This window comes from Chiloscyllium plagiosum, chromosome 14 (assembly GCF_004010195.1).
Source record: "Chiloscyllium plagiosum isolate BGI_BamShark_2017 chromosome 14, ASM401019v2, whole genome shotgun sequence".
Classification (NCBI taxonomy): Eukaryota; Metazoa; Chordata; class Chondrichthyes; order Orectolobiformes; family Hemiscylliidae; genus Chiloscyllium; species Chiloscyllium plagiosum.
The window spans coordinates 56,737,266-56,745,311 of NC_057723.1; the positions used below are offsets into that span (position 1 = coordinate 56,737,266).

Sequence of the window (8,046 nt, forward strand, 5' to 3'; positions counted from 1 at the left end):
GGGAGCCTCCTGTGAAGTGCATCTGTGATCTTTCCTCCGGCATTTGTAGTGGTTTGAATCTGCTGCTTCCAGTTGTCAGTTCCAGCTGTCTGTTGAAGTGGCCGGTATATTGGGTCCAGATCAATGTGCTTATTGATTGAATCTGTGGATGAGTGTCATGCCTCTAGGAATTCCCTGGCTGTTCTCTGTTTGGCTTGTCCAATAATTGTAGTGTATGATAGTATAGTATAATAGTAGTATAATAGTATAGTATAATATAATAACACTACTATTATATCATTATTCTATTTACCTGCAACTCCACTTTCAAGGAGCTATGAACCTGCACTCTGGGATCTCTTTGTTCAGGAACACTCCCTCGGACCTTACCATTCAGTGTATAAGTCCTGCTAAGATTTGCTTTCCCAAAATGCAGTCTGAATTAAACTCCATCTGCCACTTCTCAGTTCATTGGCCCATCTGGTCCAGATTCTGTTGTAATCTGAGATAACCCTCTTCGCTGTCCACTACACCTCCAATTTTGGTGTCACCTGCAAACTTACTAACTATACCTCTTATGCTCACATCCAAATCATTTATGTAAATGACAAAAAGTAGAGGACCCAGCACCGATCCTTGTGGCACTTCTCTGGTCACAGGCCTCCAGTCTGAAAAACAACCCTCCACCACCACCCTTTGTCTTCAACCTTTGAGCCAGTTCTGTATCCAAATGGCTAGTTTTCCTTGTATTCCATGAGATCTAACCTTGCTAATCAGTCTGCCATGGAGAACCTTGTGGAATGACTTACTGAAGCCCATATAGATCACATCTACTGCTCTGCCCTCATCAATCTTCTTTGTTATTTCTTCAAGTTTGTGAGACATGATTTCCCACGCACAAAGCCATGTTGACTATCCCTAATCAGTCCTTGCCTTTCCAAATACATGTACATCTGTCCCTCAGGATTCCCTCCATCAACTTGCCCACCACTGAGGTCAGGCTCACTGGTCTATAGTTCTCTGGCTTGTCTTTACTTCCTTTCTTTGATTGAATTAAAAATGTGCCATCATCAACCATCTTGCATTTTCTGAACATTTGGTGCAATTGTTAACAGCAAACTTGAACTCTATATTGGACAGATTGAATATTTAGAGGTGAGATTCGGATGACTTGCATGTTACTTTACAATACTAATTAGCTAAAATGCCACTGATGATTTGTTCCCCACTGCTACAATCAATAAAACTATGTTGTAAAGTTAATTTAAAGTGCAATAAAAAGATTTTCTATTTGCTTAATGTAATTCAAGAATTTGAAATAAAAAGTAAAATGCAATTACAACATTAATGCTGACGGCTGTGTCAAGAAGGTGCGTAAATCAGGAATGTCATTTGTAGCAGCTTCTGTTCACTTCTGTTTATTTTCCATTGTTTTACAAGTCTGCTAATGTTTTCTCCCAAAATATGGGCGGCACAGTGGCTTAGTGATTAGTACTGTTGCCTCACACCACCAGGGACTCAAATTTGATTGCATCTTTTGGGTGACTGTGTGGAGTGTGCACATTCTCCCCATGTTGGGTTTCCTTTGGGTTCCCCAGTTTCCTCCTATGGTCCAAAGATGTGCACATTAGATGGTTTGGCCATGATAAATTGCCCATAGTGTCCAGGGATGTGCAGGCTATGTGGGTTGGGAAGGCTTACAAAGATAGCGTTAGGGGATGGGATTCTCTTTGGAGGGTCAGTGTGAACTTGATGGGCTAAATGGCCTGCTTCCACAGTGTAGGAAATCTATGATTTTGTTATCTGCATGCCTACTTATTTCTTTTCATTGGTGTCATATCACTTTGATTACACAAACATGCTTGCTAATATTTGACACTCTCATGTAGCCAACATACGTGTGATATTGCACTGTTGTGCAATGGAAATTGCTGACTAGCTTCAGGATCACTGTTTTTCAAGGCCAGCTTCTTTCCCACTGTTATTTGACTTCTGAATAGGCGTTTCATATTTCAAATTTAATGTTGATCTTGCTCTTTGTGCATCTTCTCTGCAACCATATCATTGTATTCCTTACTCTGTTCTATTACCTTGTGCACTTTGTATGATCCGTACTGTATGGCAAAACAAAACTTTTCACTGTACCTAGATGCATGTGACAATAATAAATCAAATCAAAATCAAATGCGCTTAGTGTCTGCTTAGCAAGAATCTACCATCAATCAGTTCAAAGCTTAAACAGCCTCAAGAACCTTTGGAATTATGACATAAATTTCGCAGACACTGTTCCACTTCAAAGTTTCTGTCCATCAGTTACAATCAATACCTTGTTCTCATTAGCGTTGCGGAAAATGTTTATAGGTATGACATGCGCAAAGGAAGTAAAGCAAACTCAAAATAAATATACGCTTTGTTTTTTTTTAATCAACAGTATGAGTTTTGAGATTATGCCTTCAATTACTGTATTCATTTTGTTTTACGAATCAAGATTGATGGAGCCATATTTGGATTCCTAATTAATATTGGACAACACTGATAGCAAAAGAAGAGCTAACATTACTTCAGCAAAACCGAACTCTGTACAAAAAAAATGTATTTTTTTATTTAGAGCTGTCACTTCGACAGATATGCTATCTGGTTTTGCTACGAAGAACTTTAGGAAGTATCTAAACCTTTATTTTCTGTGCAGGAGCTGTGGACGCGAACTGGTTCTTCTAAATGTTCAATATCACTATCTGAATTTTCCTGTGATTTGTCTCTGTGGATCATCTTGTAAACTACCTTTGTCGATCCTTGGCGTGAGGGTGAACGGCTCAATGGTTTCAATGTTGTTAATTCATCTTCAGTAAGGAGTGGTGACACAAGCCCATCAAGGCCACCAGAAGGTGATCTTCGTGGAGATCTGCGTCTGCTGATCACAAAGGCTCCGCCCATGTGTTCTTCTTTGCGGACAGCTTCCACCTGCTTATGATGGGAACTGTTTATCCCAGCAGACATGGTGAGTTGAGGTTTACGGTGAATATCTTTTCCAAATGCTAAGTCGTCCTCATCTGTATTTTCATCGTCTGCTTCAATCATTCCTTCATAATTATCACCCAATTGAGGTATGTTCTGGGAACGTTTCTGAGAGAAATTGTCAGGTTCACGCCGAGATAACGAGTGGCAGAGGAAGCACAGTCGCTCCCTCTTTGACTCACTTCTCCCATATCTCGATGCTTTGCCCTTTTTTAATAAACGTGAGTTCGCAAAGTCGTCACCAGCATTTGACAGTTGTAGAAGTTGTGCAAATGTTGCATAATCTGTGGAAAGGTCTGAAACAGAGCGGAACACTTGTTGGTAGTCCAAGTAGGAGGTATGTTTGACCAGTCTCTCTGATAGTGTTTTGGCTGTTAATAGCGTTTGTTCAGCATTATCGGTCACATCACTAGCATAAGAAAGCACTTCTTCAGAATATTTAAAAGCAAGCTGTGCTTTTTTCTCACTCTCTCTTGCCTTTTGAGCTGTTTTTGCTGCTGTGGTCACTAAGTCAACCAGTGCTCGGATCAAACTCTCCTCACTTTGAGGGGAAAAGGAGCTGCTGCTAGCACTGGTCTCCGGTTTACTCACTGTCGACTCTTTATGAGACTTCAGAGATCCCTGGGGCAGGGGGTGGACTTGATTCTTATCTTCCACCTCCATCTCAATACTGAATATGAAAATTCCTACTGTTAGAAATTGTTGCAGTACAAAATGATGTGAACTGCAGTATTATGATGCAAGCATGATGTAACAGAAAAGAGCAGAACTCAAAATTTGGAGCATCCAAAAACATAGTGGCAACTGATGGAAATAGAATATGTGTTGCCTTTTTTCCCCATAGTAATACTGAAGTTCAATATGTATATTTAGATATAAATTGAGAGAAAGCTACATTCTAAAATTGAAGGTTTGTCTTATGTTGTTCATTGTTAATGCATTGATATGGCAATTTATATTGCTGATTGATCAGAATTGGGTCATGTCTCTGACAGCACTGGAAAATGGGATACAGTATCTTTGGATTGGAATTCAACTTTAATCAGTACTGAGAGGGTACAGGAAACGATGAGGTATGTGTTTGAATCAGGAGTAATCAAAAAATGCCTCGGGTCCTGACAATGTTGTACACTTCTGCAATGAAGAACACCAGCTACTGTATATTGTGGAGGACTGATTGGAGAACTGGTTTAAGAGAGTTTAGAACTGGTAGTGTTAAGGGGAACAATATATTGTGGAAGAAGGAGTTCATGAGAATAAAAACTTACAGCTCTCTTTGAAAGAGTTAAAAAGGGTTGCACTGCTCCTACTCCTTGGATGCTGCCCGACTTGTTGCGCTTTTCCAGCACCACCCTTTTCAAATCTGATTCCAGTGTCTGTAGTCCTCGCTTTCTCCTAGCTCTCTTTGAAAACCAGGCACCCACCCTAACCTTGTACATGATTATTAGCCCAATCAATCTTTGCAACATTAGCTCTGACAAAGGTTTTTCTCCAAGATTTATGAACTAACCTTAAAATATAAATTTCCTCCATCTTAGGAAAGGAAAATCACAAGATGGAAATGAATAGTCCCTCAGGTTCTTAATGTACACTTTGTTTGCCAAGTTGCAGAGAAATAGAAAATCTAGTGCTGAACTAGTTTGCTGATTTTACAAAATGAGAATTTGTATTTAGATAAACATCTTTAATGTGAAATCCACAGGTATTTAACAGTTTTTTTTAATTAACATTGAATCAAGGAGTGGTTTATTCTTGGATGAACATATATTTCCCTTTAAACATGTATTCCCTGTCAATCTTGTCTCAAATGATTTTGGAGTGTTTTTCTTAAGTGTTGTGTCAAGGGAATAATTTTAGATTTCAAAAAATATACATTAATCATAACATTTGTAAAAGTATGTTCCAGGAAGAAACTGTTTCCACTCATACAATGATCAAGAACACAAGGGCACAGTTTTAAAGTGGTTTGGAGAAGAAATCAATGTGAATGTGAGAAATCTGCCTGGAATTATGAAGAAAACAAGTTCAATCAAGCCATGCCTGAAATTGTGATGGAGGCAAGTTTAATTGAGGCATCCAAGAGGACATTAGATAATTATTTACACAGAAATAATATTCAAGGTTATAAAAAATGTTCAAATTACAGTAAGCCATGATATTCATTTGGAGAGTTGATGCAGACATGATGGGCCAAATGGCCTTTTTCTGCACCATAATAATTCTGTCATTTAAAACAAAGGTTCAAATTAAATATTACGGAAAGTTCAATAAAATTCAACTTTTCCATATAGTATATTGCACTCTGAAGTGGCTCAGTACAATTTCAATTGTTTAGGTATTTACAAGATAGGTTGCATATCAGGCATACAGACCAAGGTCCATTGGTTTTTTTCCAGTCCACCAGTAGCCTAAGAGAACATTTAGTTTTCCAAGAAGGTGCAATATTTTGAAGAGATTGTCCTCCCAAATGTACAGAACATATCCCATGACATTTAAAAGAACAACTAGACACCTTTTGGTGACCAATATTTATGTCACAACAAATGACTAAAAGAAATAATCTGATCATTTATCTCACTGCATTTGTAGGAACTGTAAATGAAAAAATGGTTGATCCATTTTATGTCAGACAACAGTGACTACAATCAAGTAGTAATTAATTGACTGTGAAGCATATTGAGATATCCTGTAGTCATGAAAGGTATTGTGTCCATTCAAATTTTTTGCTTTTAATGAATAAAGGAACCACTACTGTGCTATGTTGGGAAGAAATTTCTAGATAAAACCCACATTTGCTAATATTGCAAAATTTCATGTTTGACTCAAGCACGGGAAAATCCAAAATAGCCTTAATTTAGCAGCTCTGGGTGCTACTTAACCTTATCCCAATGTTATCCAAATAAGTTAATTTTGCTTTGACAAATTCACTTTTTTAGCCAGATTTAAGACCAAAATGGCTTGCAGCAGATAGCATAGCTTTTATAAATGGTGTAAATATAATTCCCAAGTTGGGCTGAAGTTGTTGATGCTAACAAAGTGGTTACAGATTACTTCAATGACTTTGGTTAATCATTGGAAAGCTGTTGGTGCATTTTGCATTCCATAAATAAAGTTCACGTTATGTTACAGATTCTTCCTTGGTTTTATCATCAATGGAACTTGCCAATATCCTTTAGCAAGTCAATTTTTATGATGAATTTTGCATGTTCAATTATTTCATTGAGTAACTTTATTGATGGAATAGATTAACAGTCCACTCTTGACTTGGAGATAACATATATCTGTGTGACTCATCTCGTTTCAGTATCATCATGTTAAGCGAGCTCCAGCTACTTTGACTTTGTTCAATAATGTCATTGTCCAATGTGAACTTAATCTCGTCCCCCTACTTAAGCTAACTTTTCTGTATTGTATCTGCGAGGCATTATTTAACGGATAATTAAATTCTAACATTAAAGTCATGTATAGCCAATTACATTTTTTGGCATATTTACATAAAATGATTTATGAGTCTGTTAAAGCCTTTGTAAGTCATTGATAGTTTTCCAGAAGTCAGCACAACATTCTATCTAACATTTTAAGTACACTGTTATTATCCAATTTGATTACTGGAGAGTCAACATTTAAATTTTCAATTTCTGGTTCATTCTAGAATTGTTCTGTGATTTTATATTTTGTCCTTTACTTCTTTCATTATCATAAATACACTTTTTACCTTACTATCCTCCCTGTCATATTATTATCTCTAACGTCTCAAGGAGTCTGTTGACACCAACAATGCAATGATAAATTCTGACTATGCACGCTCCCCTCTTTTTGTCTTTTTACAGATTGTGCAATATAAAGTCAATTTTGAAGAAAAAGTACTTTGTTTAAAACTTTTGCTCTTCCAAACTTTGAAGAGCAAAATGTTTATTAATAAATAAACAATAAATAAACATTAATAAATAATTTTTTTTATAAATAATAAAAATGTTTATTATTTTAACATTTTTATGTTTAAGTTTTTAACACTATAATTTGCAACTACTTCAGACATAGCCTTAATGAATTAACATAGCATCACTGATTTTTCTTCCTGTTTGGAGTAGTTACTGCATATTGCATATCGTTGAGTTACCGCTTCTCACTTTTGGTTTTAGATTGAAGACCCTGCTAAATGGTTCTTTGAAAGCTGGTATCGAAATTAAAGGCACACATAGTTGGGGTTTCACCAATATTTAACATGTAAAGCACATCTGGAAAAAAAAAGCCAAAATCTTCACATAATCCTGGACAATCAAAATATTTTAATGTTTTAATCTGTGTTTTCCTAATACCCAAGTGACATGCCATTGGTATTTTGTGAGCTAACGGTAAAAATTCAGATAGGACAACCACCTGATGGACTATTGCCTATTCTCATTTGCTAGGGTTTTTGAGGAATTACTTTTTCATTAATGCTTTGTCTCTCAAATATCCAGACTCTGATATTGATTCTGACTCAATATCCGAGTAGGCTGTTTCATAAAACTCTCTCAATTCAGGATCCATTTGTTGCATTTCTGTTAAGCAATATAGACTAAACATAACCACCTCATTGTCTATATTCTCTTTATCTAAATTTTTAACAATTTTGCCTGATAATTATAAATGTCAAAATTATGTTCTTTTTTGGTAGAGTACTCCTCTACTGTCAAACACTATGAGCCTTAAATCCAGTTACAATACCGTCAGGAAACAATCTCAAATGTTCTTTCTGTATTGTCTTAGATTTTCTAACCTACAGTTTGTTCCTCTCTGAGGTCAATATTTTGGAATCAGCTGGACATTTCTCATGATAAAATCAATTCTTTCTATAAATATTTGTTGCATTATGTCAACTACACTTTCTCCCTTTACTAAGTCACTTATATAATTGGACATGTTTATAACCTCCATGTGTACTTCCAATTTCACATTCATTAACCCCTCTGGAAGACAAATTGCATTATCAGCCAGTGTCAGTGACTAACTTGCACCAATGTGAGTTCCCTTCCTCCACAAAGAAAAGTTAAAAAGATGTTATGGCAC

At 36.5% G+C, this 8,046-nt stretch overlaps 1 long non-coding RNA gene across 2 annotated transcripts; it reads left to right on the forward strand.

The window, feature by feature from the left end:
• Nucleotides 1–2,583: 2,583 nt before the first annotated feature.
• On the forward strand, nucleotides 2,584–6,799 carry LOC122556932. 2 transcript variants are annotated; one of them, XR_006313711.1, is made up of 3 exons: nucleotides 2,584–2,977; nucleotides 3,990–4,067; nucleotides 4,891–6,799. It is a non-coding gene; the product is annotated as an uncharacterized LOC122556932 (long non-coding RNA). The 2 variants fall into 2 exon arrangements; XR_006313712.1 differs by lacking the exon at nucleotides 2,584–2,977 and adding an exon at nucleotides 3,291–3,331.
• Nucleotides 6,800–8,046: the final 1,247 nt, after the last annotated feature.